The sequence below is a fragment of the Rhipicephalus microplus genome, chromosome 3 (genome assembly GCF_043290135.1).
Source record: "Rhipicephalus microplus isolate Deutch F79 chromosome 3, USDA_Rmic, whole genome shotgun sequence".
Classification (NCBI taxonomy): domain Eukaryota; kingdom Metazoa; phylum Arthropoda; class Arachnida; order Ixodida; family Ixodidae; genus Rhipicephalus; species Rhipicephalus microplus.
Genome location: NC_134702.1, coordinates 174,777,012 through 174,793,617, shown reverse-complemented (window position 1 = coordinate 174,793,617; position 16,606 = coordinate 174,777,012).

Sequence of the window (16,606 nt, the reverse complement as noted above, 5' to 3'; positions counted from 1 at the left end):
CCCTGGGTAGTTCGGGACACTTGACGAAGACCTTCTTGGAGATGGTGATCGTGACTGGCGCCGCGGGAGCAGTGGCATGCGCTGCTCGGACAGGTACTCCTCAATCGCTCTGGGTCTTTCGCCAAATCTTGGCCTGGGTGAGTCGACGGCGAAACCCTGAAGTCCGAGGCGACGGTACTGGCATTCGCGGTACACGTGTCCGGCTTCGCCACAGTGGTAGCACAGCGGCCGCCTGTCCGGTGTGCGCCATACGTCCGATTTCCGCGGGAGGAGCTGCCGATTCTCGAAATGCTGGACTGGTTGGACTGCTGGGAGTGGATCGCGATGTGCAGGGTGTACGAAACGGCGTGGAGGAGCGTAACGACTCGCAGCTTCGGCGTACGATGCAGGAGCGACGTAACAGCTCACAGCCTCGGCATAAGATGCACGGTGAGGCTCGATCGGTACAGGCGGGGAAGCATCGTTGGACAGCGGGACTTGCAAAGCCTGCTGTACTTCACTCCTGATGAGGCTGGAGATGGATCCCGCAGCAGGTGGAGGCGGCCCGTGAATCTTCTGCAGCTCGTCGCGTACCACCGATCTGATGAGGTCGCAGAGAGCTTCGAGATTGACGTTACTCCCCGCAACTCCAATCTGGTCCACCGGCGAGGCAACATTCACGTGGCGGTCATACACAGCTGATCGCTGCTGCAGCATGTTTTCCATTGTCGTTGCTTCAGTTAAAAACTCTGCCACAGTATTCGGGGGACTTCGCACGAGACCAGCGAAGAGTTGCTCCTTAACTCCTCGCATTAGGTGGCGCAACTTCTTGTCTTCTCCCATACCTGGGTCAGCGCGACGGAAAAGGCTCGTCATGTCCTCCACGTACGCCATCACGCTCTCGTTCGGCATTTGGATGCGTGATTGGATGGCCCGTTCCGCTCGTTCACGGCGATGGGGGTCAGCGTAACTTGCCAGCAGCTGACGGCAAAACATCGTCCACGACGAGAAGGGTTCGCGGTTTTCGTACCAAGTACGAGCTCCGTCCTCAAGGCTGAAATATACATTCCGCAGCTTGTTGGCGTCGGTCCACTCGTTGAAAGCCGCAACGCGTTCAAAGTGAGCCAACCAGTCCACAACATCCTCCAACATGGAGCCACGGAACACCTTCGGCACTCGTGGCTTCTGCAGCGTGTAATTAGCCATCGGAATATTTTCCGTACCGCTCTGGGGTGGTGCAGTTGATGCCATCTCCGGTAGAGGTTCACGCTCGGGGGACAATCCTCGGATTCTCCGGCTGGCCCGGTGGACAGGTGTTGCGACTGCGGGTATAGGGCTCCCAGGAGGCGTTTGGATCATTGACTGGGAATACCCAGCGACTCCACCAGTTGTCGCGCGTGAACAAGAGGGACTTCAGGTAAAGAATACCGCGTAGTCACAGAGGCGCAGGTCAGGGACACCACAACCAAAAAACAAAAGCCTCGGCGAGAGCGCGCTAGCCCAACAACTTCTTCCTCGTTTTTCTCCTCGATGCGGGCTCGTGCTCGCCGCAGTTCATGGCCAGGTGGCAATATACTACGATGGCCTGGCACCCATATCATTCGCACTAGACGAATGTTTGCTGGGAATAATGATTTAAAAGTCTCTAGTACTGCTGATGTCGACGACGATGATAAGAATGAACACACGGAATACGAGTCAGACACTATCACAGCTTTCGAATGAGTCGCAGGAAGTTTACGAATAGCTAGTATAACGGCCATTAATTCCGCTTCAAATATTTGTGTATAATCTGGGAGGCTAATGAAAATGACCAGAATAATGAGAGAGAAAAAATACCCACACCTGCCTTCTCGCCACTCATAGATGCATTCGTTGCAATTACTATATTAGTACCTAATTGAGACAGGTGTTGTTCTAATAAATCAATCAAATATTTAGAGGGCAAGTGTTTAGCGTTCATGGGGAAGATATCGTCAAATTTTATTTGCACTTGGACGATTGGTTTGACAGATGGTGTGATCTCGAATATATTAACATTTAAAGCATGTAGAAGTGTTTGAACAAATAGCACTTGGGGTTTATATACACGGGACCAATGCTCATTGAAAAAGACACCAGGCTCGGCAAAGAATACAAATTGTCGCCTTCTTAAAGTGGATTCAGAAAATTTTAAATAGGTATTTACTGTTAAAATACGAAATCTGCAAGCAAGGGCGGGTACACGAGCTTCTTGATACAAAACATTGTTAGCTGTGAATTTCGGCACACCTAAAAAACTACGTAGGGCTTCCCGCTCTAAGAGAATGAGGGGGTTCATTTTGTATGCTGGTCCACCAGAGAATAGTACACATCCGAATTCAAGAATCGGACGAACGTACATGCGATAAATCATGATCAGCGTATCTCTGCGAAGACTGGAACGGAGGCGGTCAAGCCTACCTATCATTCCAACAGCGCGTGTAGCCTTAATTTTAATATATTCAATGTGGTCACGCCAGCTCAGTTTTTGATCGTGCAGTAGACCCAGATATTTAATACAATTAACCTGGGGTATTATTTCTTGATGGTACTGAAGAGAAATAGTAACTGGTGCGTCCAACGAAAAAACTATTATAGCACTTTTAGTTACGTTCAGGTTCATATGAATTTTCTGAAACCAGGTTTCCAATGTGGCCAAATAACACTGTAAAGTCGAATGTAGTGAATAAATATTGTTGTCAGATGCAAAGAACGTGATATCATCTGCATATACATATACTTGTACCTTATCACTCTGTGGTATTGAACTTAACAAAATGTTAAATAGCACAGGCGATAGAACAGAGCCTTGAGGAACTCCTCTCGTTTGGCTATACTTCGGCGTGGAAACACCTCGTTGGAAGCAATAAAATTTTCTGTCTTTTAAAAATTCGTATATCCAATTTGTTATGTACTGCGGGAACGTAAGCTCTTTTAGGACATCGATAAGAATAGCATGTTCAACACTATCATATGCCTTGGCTAAATCAATGGTTACTAGGGCCGCATATTGTCGTCTGTGGCGAGCAAGCTTTACACAAGCCTCTAAATCAACGTGCGCCCACCATATAGAGTACCCTGGTCTAAATCCAATCTGGCATGCACTGAGTATCGCATTATCTGTTATGAACTTCGTAACTCTAATGTACAGTATTCTTTCTATTAACCTAACTACGTGTGGTGTTAAAGCGATTGGCCTAATGTTATCTATCTGCATTCCTAGTCCCTGTTTTTTTTAAGAAGTGGTATTATTTTTGCAAGTCTCCAGCCAGGAGGTATCCAACTATTTTCAAGTGAATAGTTGACAACGTTAAGGAGGTCTTCAGGAGAGATGTCGAATAATATTTTTAACGTTACTGAAGTGACACCATCTGGTCCAGGACCTGTGTTTGGCAGAATACGAACGACGTGCGCAAGTTCATCCCTACTTACTTCAATAAAATCATTTCTGAATGACGGTTTTGCACACTTTATTTGTCACGAGCACGAACCACGGTCCTCTTCCTCGTCTTTTGCAGGCACTGCTAAAAGCACCCTATCCATTCCACAATTTATTTATTTTTTCGGCAAGTTTAACCAGCCGGTTTTGTATTGTTGTCACGCTAAACGTAACTCTAACCTGTATAAATTTTACGTCTGGACGTAACTTTAACGGCTTCTACCGTTACGTCTAGACGTAGCTTTTGCGAAAGGTGAAAGTTACATCCACCCGTAACGTTGATTAGCTGCTAAGGTTACGTCCGTCGTGTGGTTCACAATATGCACCCGAGTTTGATAATCACTTGGAAGTCTCTGACGCTCGTGTGTCACTGGGATAATCTCGCTTTGCGGTACGCTTGCTACAGCAGAACTGTCTGGCGCTGTAGCAACGCCGTTTTACGCGTCCGCCACGGCCACGAACTAGATTTATCTTTTTTTTTTCTTTAAATAGTGAAGTAAAGGACTGGTACTTTGGAGTGAATGGTTTAATTTTCACTCGTGCCCTGACTTTAGCCACCAATCAGATAACCTCCTTCTAGTTATTTCTACCCGCTTAAAGTCTATTTTGCCCTCCCTGTCCCTAAACCCCAATGCTTTGAAAAACTCTGTGCCATCATCCTGAACTATAGGTTGAAGCCCTTTACAGAAAACTATCAAGTGTTCAGCAGTTTCCTACTTCTCTCCGCATGCACTGCATACGTGTCTACCCCTTCGTATATGGCCCGATATGGCTTGGTTCGCAATAGTCCTGTCCGGACCTCAAATGGTATAGAACTACCCCGAGTATTATCATAGATCATTTTCTTGGAAATTTCCTGCTTAAAAGCTCGACAGATCTCTAATGCGGACTTCTTAATCATGCCAATTCTCCACATGTCAGTCTCCATTTCATTCACATTCTTCTTAACTGATAGTTCTTTTTGGTTTGGCCCCCTGCTGTTTTTTAAAGTATTTACTCCACGGTGCAAGTATTCTTGCACCGTGATTTACCCGTCAATTTTCTTGTTCGCTTCCTCCATTTTGTATCGACATTCTTAATGTACAAGTAGCTGAAAACCTTCCTAAAATAAATACATATAAGCGACGCCCTTTGATAATGCTGCACTGTTTAAAAAGATACTTGCGCATTAAAGTAAATAATAAAATTGAAACATTTGGTTGGGCTTGAACCAACAACGTCACCGTCCTGCACGAGCTGCGTTAGCTGACTACGCCGCTGCTGCCGATCGCTTTCGGCCAGTTTAACCAGCCGGTTTTGTATTGTTGCATAGCCTCCAAGATTTCCCTTGCCTGCCGGAATATCGGCGGTCACTTGAAAAGTGGCAGTCATCAAAACTATGTTGGTAGCGCCACCTGAGTAGGAATGTTTTCAAATAAGTTTTTAGTTTTTGAAACTTATATGCAACAAAAATAACGTGAAACTTTTTTTAAAGACGTAAGCGTAATTATAATTAACCCTACGTAAGTGTCGCCGTCATTTACCAGGCAACTTCTACAATTCAAGGCGTAGCCTCTAAAATTAGTATAAAACACCAAAATTGCTAATCTCAAAGGCTAAGTACAAAGTCCTTTGCCCTACGTATGTAGCGCCGCCATAGATGACCGGTGTTTCGCGCTCATCCGGCAGGCAAGGTAAATCTAGGAGGCTGTGATTGTTGTCACGCTGGACCAACGCTGGAATATACTAGAAGTGTGCGGCATGAAAACAAAGGCAGCTGCAACACTCTTTCCCTCCTTCACTTTAGAATATTGTCGGTCGCAAGCGTCACTTGTGGTGGGTGGTGCAACAATGCAACACTTTGCCTAGCAATAACGATAGTTATAGCGCGAAAACAAAACGACAACAAAGAGACAAAAAAGGGCACGAAAGACACTCTTACGTGTCCTTCTTGTCTCTGTGTCGTCGTTTTGTTCTCGCGCTATATCTATCGTCATGGCATACCAACTAGCCCAAGCTGCCTCTATGCAAGCTGACAAACTTCTCATATTGCATGGCCTCCGAAATAGTAATGTACAGTTACAGGTCTCGAACAATTCTCGATTGACGCGCCCCTTAGGGCTGCAGGTGAAAAACGCTTAGCTGGTACCGCCCGCCCGCCGGACGGACGGACGGACGGACGGACGGACGGACGGACGGACGGACGGACGGACGGACGGATGGATGGATGGAGGGTTGGATGGATGGATGGATGGATGGATGGATGGATGGATGGATGGATGGATGGATGGATGGATGGATGGATGGATGGATGGATGGATGGACGGACGGACGGACGGAAATGGCTGTACCCTTTAGATCGGGCGGTTGCTAGCGCCCCCAAGCCGAAATACTTAATGAACCAAAAACTAGATTTTTTCCCTTAAATAGTGAGGTTGAGGATTCGTACTTTGCAGTGAAGGGTTTAATTTTCACTCGTGCCTTGACTTAAGCCACCAATCAGCTAACCTCCTTCTAGTTAATTTTACCCGCTTAAAATCTATTTTGCCCTCCCTGTCCCTAAACCCCAGTGCTTTGAAAAACTCTATGCCATCATCCTGAACTATAGGCTGAAGCCCTTTACAGAACATTATCAAGTGTTCGGCAATTTCTTCTTCCTCTCCACACGCACTGCATACCGTGTCTACCCCTTCGTATTTGGCCCGATATGTCTTGGTTCGCAATACTCCCGTCCGGGCCTCAAACAGTAGAGAACTACCCCGAGTGTTATCATATATCCTTTCCTTGGCGATTTCCTGCTTAAAAGTTCGATAGATCTCTAGTGCGGACTTCTTAATCATGCCTATTCTCCACATATCAGTCTAAGCTTCCTTCACCTTCTTCTTAACCGATAATTCTTTTTGGTTTAGCTCCCTGCTGTTTTCAAAGTATTTACCAGTCAATTTTCCGGTTCGCTAGCCTCCATTTTGTATCGACAATTTTCATGTACAAGTAACTGTATACCTTTCTAGCCCAACGCTTCTCCCCCATTTCTCTCAATCGCTTCTCAACTTTTATCTTGCTGCTAGCTTCCCTGCCCTCAAATGATGTCCATAACATATAACCTTGTACTCACTGATTTGATGTATTCCCGTGAGCTCCTAAGGCAAGCCTACCTATTCCACGTTGCTTAATTTCTAATCTCGCTTGAACTTCTGATATCATGCATAAGACCGCAGTGTCGAACGTCAAACCAGGAACCATGACCCCTTTCCATATTCCTCTCACAACATCATATCTATTGTAAGTCCACAGTTGCCTATTTTTCATCACTGCTGCATTCCTGTTACCTTTAGCCGTCACGTATATTTTGTGTTCCCTTAGGTACTCGGTCCCATTGCTTATCCATACGCCCAGATATTTGTATTTATCTGTTGTCTCTAGCGTGACCTCCTGTATTATAAGCTCACTACCTTCGTTATCATTAACAATCATGACGGTTGATTTTTCCTCGCTGAATCTAAAATCTAACCTATATCCCTCTTTACCACAGATGTTCATCAATCTCTGCAAATCTTCCTTGTTGTCGGCCATTAGCACTATATCATTTCCGTACATCAATGCTGGTAGTGCCCGTTCATTGAGTTTTCCTTGTTTGACGAAAGAGAGGTTGAAGCCCAGTCCACTTCCCTCTAATTTGGCCTGTAATCCCTGTAGGTACATCATAAATAATAATGGTGACAGGGTACACCCCTGCCTAAGCCCCCGTTTTGCCTCTGTGGGCTTGGATACCTGTTTTTCCCACTTCATAACTACCTTGTTACTTTTATATAGTTCCTTAAAAAGATTAGTGACTCCATCTTCCACACCCAGTGTGTCTAGTATTTCCCACAAGTCCTCTTGAACCACGCTCTCATACGCTCCCTTGATATCCAAGAATGCTAGCCACGGGGGCCTGTGTTCCTTTTCTGCTATCTCGATGCTCTGTGTCAGTGAGAACAGATTATCTTCCAACCTCCTGTGTTTCCAAAACCCATTCTGCAGTTCCCCCAGCACCCCCTCCTCCTCTATTTATGCCTGCAGTTTTTTCTTTATAATCTGCATCGCTAGCCTGTAGACCACTGATGTCACTGTTATAGGACAGTAGTTGTTTATGTCATCTTCGTCCCCCTTTCCTTTATGGATCATGCTCATCCTGCTAAGTTTCCATCCATCAGGGACTTCACCATCGATTAAAATTTTGCTCACTGCCTCTCTCAAAGTCTGTTTAGACTTCGGACCCAATGTCTTTATCAGCATAATTGGAATGCCATCTGGGCCTGTTGATGTACTACTTGAAACCCTGTTCTCAGCCCTTTCCCACTTTCGTTGTAAAAATGGAGCCATTGTGCCACTTGATCAATCCCTGTCTACTGTGGTACATAAGGCCCTTCTTTGTTGAAATTTTTCTGTCATCCTTGTTCTTATATATTCAATAGCTTCGTCCCCTTCTAGCCTAGCACCTTGAGCTGTAGTTATAAACATCTGCTCTAGGTTTGTTTCATTTCTTAGGGAGTTTAGATGGTTTCGAAATTTCGCAGCTGTCTTTCTGTCCTTTTTATGTACTTCTGCAAGCCACTGAGCACCCTTTCTTCTAATCTTTTCATTGATCAGGAGGGATGCTTCCCTTCTAGAGCTTAGAAATATTTCCCATTTTCTTTCAACATCATCTGTCGGTTCACCCCGTTGCTTAGCATGTCTGTGTTCCCAAGAGGCTTCTTGACGTTTTGCTATGGCTCTCTTAACTTCCTCATCCCACCAACTCTTGGGCTTGTGTCTTCTTTTCCGAGGTGACTTGTCACGTGCCTTAGCAAGCTCTAGCCCAAACCGTCTAAATAGATTTGTGTATGTCCACACATTTTTTTATCCTCAATGATTACTTTCTCAATTTGTTGAGTAGCAATTTCCATTTGCCCTTTTGAATGAAAATTTTCCTGTAGTTGCTTATCTTGTCTCCTTCCCACTTTCGCTGCTCTTCCAAAACTTAGCTTGATACGTCTGTGATTACTACCCAGACTTCTGGAGCCACCTTTATCTATGTGCATTCCCCTGAGCTTATCATACATCCTATGTGACATCAGTGCGTAATCTATCGTTGACTGCAGTCTTCCTACCTCCCATGTTATTTGCCCTTCACACTTTTCGGTACTATTGCAAATGATCAAATCATGCCTTTCACACATATCCATGATTATTTTGCCTGTTGAGTCAGTATACCCATCTATGTCTTCTATGTGTGCATTCATATCTCCTAGTATAATTATCTCGCACTTTCCTCCTAACTCCTGAATGTCATTTGATATACACTCTACCATTGCCTGGTTTTCCTCTCTGGCCTTTGCTCCCGTCCACAAGTACACGAAACCAAGGAGTGTTATTTCCCCTGCCACTTTCCCTTTTAGCCATAAATGTTTCTTGCATCCCGGCTTGACTCTTTGCCAACCCAATGGCGCTCGCGACCGATAGTGGCGGTCGCGAGCGACACCGCACGGTGCTTGCTCAAAACTGAAGGCAGGCCAACTCCGCAGGGAGCACGAGCCATACCTCAGGCATCTTTCTAGAGAAGGCGTTGGCTGCACGTAACTCTTATTTGTCTTATTTTTCGTCTGGACGTAACTTTAACGGCTTCCATTGTTACGTCTAGACGTAACGCTAGACACTCCGGGTATTCGGTAGGCAGATTACGCTACCAAGTGTCGTACCCATAGAGTTTCATACAATACTTACTAGAGGGAACTCTGGCGCTAGTGTCTATGGGAGCTGCAACGCACGGCGCTTCAGCGAGCATGGGAATGATGGGTAGTACACAAATTTGTCTAATATTCGTACTTCTGGCCTGCCTTTTGCTCCGTGTGTGTTTGTGTGGCTTGGAGCTGTTTTCTTACGAAACAAGTATTAGCAAATGTTCAGTGGTTGCGCTTCACCATTTTATTTTTTTAGATTTACTTTCCAAATTGGCTCACGAAGTTCAAAAGCATGCAATCTTTCTTTCAAAACAAAGCCGAAACACAGCAATAAACGAAGCCGTAAGTACGATTCGCCGCCCACAAATACGAAGACTAGGCAAATGTGTGTACTACCCACCATTCCCATGGTGGCTGAACGATCGCTGCGCCAGAGTGCTCTCTAGTTAATCTTGAGAAACTCTCTGGTGAAACCAAGGAGGATACATAAAACTCAAGTTTTATGTATGTATCTTCCTTGGGCGAAACCCACGCATTAAACAAAGCCACAAGTGCGTTCGAAGCCCAAGTACGAAGACTAGACAAATGTGTGTACCATAGAGTTTCTCAATATACACTCACGGAGGATATACACTAGAGGGAACTCTGGCGTTAGTGTCTATGGGAGCTGCAACACACGGCGCTTCAGCGAGCATGGGAATGATGGGTAGTAGTCTCCTTAGCGATGCGCCCGCGCCGGCTGGAGCGGTGCGGTAAGTTCCAAAGAACCTCGGTTCTTTCGAAACGGTATTTTCGTTTAAAGCGACCCTGAATTCATGCCACCGAAATCCAAGCACGCGCTGTATACGGAACAGTGCGAGGCGCGTTTCATGCCCGTGGCAACTGAAGACCCGCTGTACATGGATGGATGGATGGATGGATGGATGGATGGATGGATGGATGGATGGATGGATGGATGGATGGATGGATGGATGGATGGATGGATGGATGGATGGATGGATGGATGGATGGATGGATGGATGGATGGATGGATGGATGGATATGGCTGTACCCTTTAGATCGGGCGGTGGCTAGCGCCACCAAGCCGTAATACTTAATGAACCAAAAACTATATTTTTTTCCTTAAAAAGTGAGTTTGAGGATTCGTACTTTGCAGTGAAGAGTTTAATTTTCACTCGTGCCTTGACTTTAGCCACCAATCACATAACCTCCTTCTAGTTAAGTCTACCTGCTTAAAGTCTATTTTGCCCTCCCGGTCCCTAAACCCCAGTGCTTTGAAAAACTCTGCGCCATCATCCTGAACTATAGGGTGAAGCCCTTTACAGAACATTATCAAGTGTTCGGCAATTTCTTCTTCCTCTCCACACGCACTGCATACCGTGTCTACCCCTTCGCATTTGGCCCGATATGTCATGGTTCCCAGTACTCCCGTCCTAGCCTCAAACAGTAGAGAACTACGCCGAGTATTATCATAGATCCTTTCCTTGGCAATTTTCTGCTTAAAAGTTCGATAGATCTCTAGTGCGGACTTCTTAATCATGCCCATTCTCCACATGTCAGTCTCCGTTTCATTCACTTTCTTCTTAACCGATAGTTCTTTTTGGTTTGGCCACCTGCTGTTTTATAAGTATTTACCAGTCAACTTCCTGGTTCGCTTCCTCCATTTGGTATCGACATTCTTCATGCACAAGTAGCTGAATACCTTCCTAGCCCAACGCTACTCCCCCATTTCTCTCAATCGCTTCTCAAATTTTATCTTGCTGCTAGCTTCCCTGCCCTCAAATGATGTCCATCCCATATCACCTTGTACTCCCTGATTTGGTGTATTCCCGTGAGCTCCTAAAGCAAGCCTACCTATTCCACGTTGCTTAATTTCTAATCTTGCTTGAACTTCTGATCTCATGCACAAGACCACATTGCCGAACGTCAGGCCAGGAACCATGAACCCTTTCCATATTACTCTCACAACATCATACCTATTGTAATTCCACAGTGCCCTATTTTTCATCACTGCTGCATTCCTGTTACCTTTAGTCATCACGTATATTTCGTGTTTCCTCAGGTACTCGGTCCCTTTGCTTATCCATACACCCAGATATTTGTATTTATCTGTTATCTCTAGCGTGACCTCCTGTATTCTAAGCTCACTACCTTTGTTGTCATTGAGAATCATGACTGCTGATTTTTCCTTACTGAATCTAAAATCTAACCTATATCCCTCATTACCGCAGATGTCCATTAATCTCTGCAAATCTTCCTTGTTGTTGGCCATTAGCACTATATCATCTGCGTACATTAATGCTGGTAGTGCCTGATCAATAAGTTTTCCTTGTTTGACTAAAGAGAGGTTGAAGCCCGGTTCACCTCCCTCTAATTTTGCCTCCAATCCTTGTAGGTACATCATGAATAATAAGGGTGACAGGGGGCACCCCTGCCTAAGCCCCCGTTTTACCTCTGCAGGCTTGGATACCTGTTTTTCCCGCTTTATAACCACCTTGTTACCTTTATAGATGCCCTTTAAAAGATTAGTGACTACATGTTCCACGCCTAGTGTGTCCAGTATTCCCCACAATTCCTCTTGAACCACGCTATCGCACGCTCCCTTGATATCCAAAAATGCTAGCCACAGGGGCCTGTGTTCCTTTTCTGCTATTTTGATGCACTGCGTCAGTGAGAACAGATTATCTTCCAACCTCCTGTGTTTCCGAAACCCATTCTGCAGTTCCCCCAGCACCCCCTCATCCTCTATCCATGCCTGCAGTCTTTCCTTTATAATCTGCATCGCCAGCCTGTAGACCACTCATTCACTGTTATAGGACGGTAGTTGTTTATGTCAGCTTTGTCCCCCTTTCCTTTATAGATCATGCTCATCCTGCTAAGTTTTCATCCATCGGGAACTTCACCATCGATTATCATTTTGCTCACTGCCTCTCTCAAAGCCTGCTTAGACTGCGGACCTAATGTCTTTATCAGCCTAATTGGAATGCCATCTGGGCCTGTTGATGTACTACTAGGAACCCTTTTCTCAGCCCTTTCCCACTCTCGTTGTGAAAATGAAGCCATTGCACCACTTGATTCGTCCTTGTCTATTGCGGTGCATAAAGTACTTCTTTGTTGAAATTTTTCTGTCACCCTTGTTCTTATTTATTCAATAGCTTCGTCCCCTTCTAGCCTAGCACCTTGGGCTGTAGTTATAAAACTCTGCTCTAGACTCGTCTCATTTCTTAGGGAGTTTAAATGGTTGAAAAATTTCACAGCTGCCTTTCTATCTTTTTGATGTACTTCCGCCAGCCACTGAGCTCCCTTTCTTCTAATCTTTTCATTGATCAGAAGGGATGCATTCCTTCTACAGCTTAGAAAGGTTTCCCTTTTTTTTTCAACATCATCTGTTGGTTCACCCCGCTGCTTAGCATGTCTGTGTTCCCTAGAGGCTTCCTGACGTTTTGCTACAGCTCTCTTAACTTCCTCATCCCACCGACTTTTGGGTTTGTGTCTTTTTTTCCGGGGTGACTTGTCACGCGTCTTAGCAAGCTCTAGCTCAAAGAGTCTAATTAGATTCGTGTATGTCCACACTGTTTTATTATCCTCCTCGATTACTTTCTCAATTTCTTTAGTGGCTATTTCAATTTGCCTTTCTGGATAAATATTCTCCTGTAGTTGCTCATCTTGTCTCCTTCCCACTTTCGCTGCTCTTCCAAAACTTAGCTTGTTACGTTTCTGATCGCTACCCAGACTTCTGGAGCCACCTTCATCTATGTGCATTCCCATGAGCTTATAATACATCCTATGTGACATCAGTGCATAATCTATCGTCGACTGCAGCGTTCCTACCTCCCATGTTATTTGCCCTTCACACTTCTCGGTACTGTTGCAAATGATCAAATCAAGCCTTTCACACATATCCATGATCATTTTGCCTGTCGGGTCCGTATATCCATCTATATCTTCTATGTGCGCATTCATGTCTCCTAGTTTAATTATCTCGCACTCTCTTCCTAACTCCTGAATGTCCTTTGATATACACTCTACCATTGCCTGGTTTTCCTCTCTGGCCTTTGCTCCCGTCCACAAGTACACGAAACCAAGGAGTGTCATTTGACCAGCCACTTTCCCTTTTAGCCATAAATGTTCCTTGCACTCCTGCTTGACCCTTTGCCAGTTTGTACTTTTATGAATGAATGCCCCAATACCACCCCCCTTTCTGCTGCCTTCTGTTCTATTACAATATTCCCACTCGTAGTTCGCATTGTTAGGAGGTTGTTCCATGTCCCTGAGATGTGTTTCTACAAAACCGTATATCATCGGCCTCTCCTCCCTTAGCTGTTCTTCTATCTCTTCCCACTTCAGCCTGTTCCTACCACCCTGCATGTTAATATACCCTATGTCTTATTTGGCTCGGCGCTCGTGGCTACGTCTATTTATGCCCCGGACTCTACCTATCTTAGATATTGGTGCCACTTTGGAATCGTATCTGTCCATACCACCTGTCGAAGAGTCTCCCTGGTTGTTTTCCTCGTTACTAGCTATCCTGCACTCCAAAGGGCTCGCTTGCCCCCCAAAAAAGCTACTGCGCGTCCTGCAAGTCGCCAACCAACCTCATGACCTAGCCGCCCATTGAAGTGAATTCTGTCTCGTTGAAAACCACCCCACCTATGCACCTCTCTGTTTATTTCCACCACCTCAAAGCCTTTCTCTTGACTCATCCGCCATATCTCTTGGTTTGCATTGACAACCGCTCTTTGCAGGTTGCTATCACGCACCGGTGCCTCCGGTATCGTGCATATCACTACCTCTACCTTAGGAGAGGTGGCGCGCATGTCATCGACACCTTTTGCCAATGTGGTCACTAGTCCTGCTGTATCTTCATTTAAGACATCGTTAAAACCACCTGAAATTATCACGAGGTTTCGTCTATCAGCTGTAGTTTGGAGTTTTGCGCTCGCTTGCCTCATGACTGCTTCAAGCTTGCGTCCTGGGAACGCCCCTACTGCAACCCTCTTGTCCCCTCTTACCCTCTCTTTGATGGCTTCTGTGCATCGAGTTAAATTCGAGTCGCCGGCGATTATCACATGCTGTGACTTTTCAGTGAGAGCGTCCTGCACCTGGGGGCTGCTTGCACCTGTGACGCCGGCTGCTTTGTCCCCTCCCAGCCCCACCACTACCTCGCTGACGCTGGGCCTTGCGACAGTTGAACCGGCTAAACCCGTTTTTTTCCAAACTTGCTTGCTCTTCCTTTTCCACTGTTCTGGTATAGTGCCCAGAATATACTGGCTAGTGTGCGGAGCGCGCGCATTCCGTACGAGAGAGGGTGGCCCCGCACGTGATGACTGCGCGCAGTGGCCGCAAGTGGCGCTGCCGGACGAGTGGGTGCATGAGAGCCGCCAAGCTTCTGTCGTCCCATGCTTTGCTCAGCGTTTGACAGCTGTCAGTGTTCGACCTGTTGTAGTGTCAAGTTCGTCGTCGCAAAATGAGGGCAGCAACGTCCTGAGATGTTGAAGGCTAAGCGGCAATGCAAAGAAAGGACGTGTTTTGTGCCGCTGTGCCGGAGCGGATATCGTTCGAACGAGGAAAAGGTGTCTTTGTTCACCGCACCGACGGACCCAGCACGGCTTGCAGAATGGGAGAGCAAAATCAAGAGGGCAGACAGGAGACTGACGCCGAAGGCTGTCGTGTGTGAAAGACATTTTGAGAGTGGCTACATCGAACGATATTTTCAGACTACGGTGAACGGTGTCGTCAACGAAATCGCCCGAGACAAGCCACGTCTGAAGCCCGATGCTGTCCCTACGGTCTTCGAAGATTATCCGACACATCTTGTACCTAAAAAGGCGGTGAAACGAAAGGTGAGAAACATTTGCGACCAAGAACCGGCACCTAAACAACAGAAGCGAAATGTCGAGCTGGCAGACCCTGAGTAACCACAAGGGTGTGCTTGCAGACCACGGGATGGTTGTGCTGTTTCAACCCTACACCGGTAAGTTGTTTCAAAAAGAGACTACTGTGAAACACATGACAATAGTAACATGGTAATCTTGCACCATCATTGTTCTTGCCCATTTTTTAGGGAGTTGGACACAAATACTTGGCGTTTTTGCCTCGAAAGGTTATGTTCAAGCAGCTACGCTTGCAAAAATCATAGTAGAGTGCACCGTCCTGGCTGAACGAGCGGGCTTGTATGTTGACTCCATGACCTGTGACGGTCGGCCTGTGTCGGCCTGTGTGTAGGCATAATGGGCATCTGGAAAGCAATGTTTTAGCTACTTGAAATTTTCATGTAGTCATCTAAGAAGCTCTCTTCATCTATTGTGTAATTAGAAGCTGTAATTAGAAGCTCTTAAAATGTGTACAAATTATAGGTGGAAACAAATTCATAACAGAGAATTGCGTATATTCAGATTTCTTGCCAATATATTCAAAGCTTAAAGTTAGAGCTCCTGCACTCCTGCTACCGTGATTAAGATTTCTAAAATGTGCTGCTCTATTAAACTCAATTAAAATTCTGTAAGTGAAGCCTACATTGTGTCTTTCTCATGCTGGCTTTCAAAAGTCTTGTTCTCGCATCATTTCATACTTGACTAATGCACAAAATATGTTTTTATAGGTTCTGCTGTTCACCTGAGGAGCAGCACGAAAAAAAAAAAAGCTTTGAAGCCTGGTAATCCAGATAAAAAGTTCCTGGAAGTTCCTGTGCAGACAAAAGGCTGAATCCGAAGGCTATCGTGTGAGAAAAGCATTCTGAGAGTCTTCTGTGATAATTCTTGCTCTCAAGAACAAAGCACATTTTAAAAAATAACTCTGGTGGGTATACTGTCAATGGGTTTTATAATAAATTTCTTTGCGTACTGCAACCACTTTGAGCATCTATCTATCTATCTACCTATCTATCTATATATCTATCTATCTATCTATCGAATCGCCTACGTCCGGGTGCCCTCACGATCACCCCCTTAACTTAGGGTCTTCGAAATACTTTGCAAGTAGAGCCGAATGTTCGTGAAACGCCAATGCTGGTTCCAGTGTTCACTATCCAATTTCTTGCATATATTTAGCGCCACTTCATAATGTTTCACCTAATATAAAATTACAACAGAGTCACCTTGCGTAGCATTGATTCCCAAGTTACGTGGGATCTGCGTCTCTATTTTTTTTTTTTTTTTGCGGGCAAGTAGCAGATGGCGAAATGTATGCCACGAAATGATCTTCATTTTGGTATTGCAAAACGCCAGTACTGTGAAAGCAATAGAGTAGTTCTTATACAATCAAGCATTATGTAAAAAAAAACACTCCGAAAATGCAGCAAAATAATAGTTGGCCTCGCGCGGCTCGGCCTCCTGCACGCTTCGCGGCGCTTGCGGAGCGCAATTGAACGCAAATGCACCCACTCGCACAGCAGCGCACCATGCGGGCGCTGCCGGCAGTCATCAGCTGCGGGGCCATCTCCTAGCCCGTGCTCAGCACACTAGCCAGTATATTTCTAGACACTGTA